At 59.1% G+C, this 1,291-nt stretch overlaps 1 protein-coding gene across 6 annotated transcripts in view; it reads left to right on the top strand.

Moving 5' to 3' along the window:
• The window catches only part of PITPNM1 (phosphatidylinositol transfer protein membrane associated 1), a 13,687-nt gene that overhangs the window by 2,861 nt on the left and 9,535 nt on the right, over nucleotides 1-1,291 (top strand). The gene's annotated exons all lie outside the window — the stretch shown is intronic.

The raw sequence follows: 1,291 nt of genomic DNA, 5'->3' as shown, positions 1-1,291 counted from the left end.
CCCAGGTGGGATTCCTCCCTCACTGGTGGGTTTGGCCCCAGCCTCTGCAGCCTCCCTTTCCCGACGGTGTCAGTCTGGTCGTTTTAGGCGCTGGAGTGCAGAGCGTGACGCGCTGCCTCTTAAAATGGAGGCCTAAAATAGGCACTTGGAGGAAATGATTCATCTGACCTATTTCTCTCATTGGCTCTTGCGGCACTGGGGATGTCCGGCCGGGATGCTGGCAGCTTGGGCCAGGGGGGACAAATTCTGCCCCTGTCACCACCAGGAAGCAAGCAGGGCCGAGCAGATAGCAGGCAAGGCATGGCCCTATACCCACTGCCTGCTGCCCGGCTTGATTCCCCCCCACCCCGTGCCCGTCCCGTGGGCTTTCCACAGGGCACGCTGCATGTCGGGTGGCTGCTGCCTCCCATGGGGATTGGGACTGAGGCACTGGCCCCAACGCCGACCCTGCTGGGATTTTCTTTGCCAGCTCTCGCTCTCACCCCGGTGTCCCATAGCACCGACAGATTTAAACCCCATCTCACGTTTCAAAGGGCAGAGGAGTACACGCTGCGATCTGGGCTGTCAGGGCAAACCGCAGGGAAAACTGCCTCCTTCCACGATTTTCTCACAGCTGTAAAAGCGAACAGACCCGCTGGTTGTTGTGCAATGACGCTGCTGGGAGCCGCTCAGGGCTGGCAGGTCCTATGCTGGCTCCTCGCTGCTGACAGTGGTGTGCCACCATCCAAGCTGCTTGGCCAGCCCATCGGGCGCTGGTTTAAGGGCTCGTGTTTGCCTCACCGCCATGGCCAGGCCGTGTGCCGTGCACCATCCTGGGGCTGGGCAGTGGCTTTTTTATGGGCTTGGGGCACCTCTAGTTTCTGTGGTGCGACTACGGAGGTGCTTTACCCTTTGCACAGGGATAACCAGGGAGGATGCAGGGCTGTGCTTCAGGCAGGGAGGTGTGGCTCCCCCCTTCCCCCATGTAAGACCCAGGGTGTCCTTGCAGCCTCTCTTGCCACACAATTTCAACACCGCAGGCTGCTTTCCCACCCCATGGTCTGTTTTGCAGGCTGGGGAGTTTTGGAGGTGTTGCAGCGCTTTGCATTTCAGCTACGCACCACGGGAAAAGCCCCGCTTCAGAGCGCCCGCCTTGCAACTGCCCCTGCTTTCTGAGTCTTAAAAGTCCTTTTTTTCCCTTTTTTTTTTTTTTGTTTTTTTGGCCCGAGATGGAGAAAGAGGCAAGCGGGCACCTCAGGGGCACCAACGGAGGCAAATAAATGTGAGGTCTGGCAGAGCCTGGGGGGGGGCT

This window comes from Egretta garzetta, unplaced genomic scaffold, assembly GCF_000687185.1.
Source record: "Egretta garzetta isolate BGI_Z169 unplaced genomic scaffold, ASM68718v1 scaffold658, whole genome shotgun sequence".
NCBI lineage: Eukaryota > Metazoa > Chordata > Aves > Pelecaniformes > Ardeidae > Egretta > Egretta garzetta.
The sequence above is the reverse complement of the archived record's forward strand: the minus strand, read 5'-3'. Positions and strand labels throughout refer to the sequence as shown.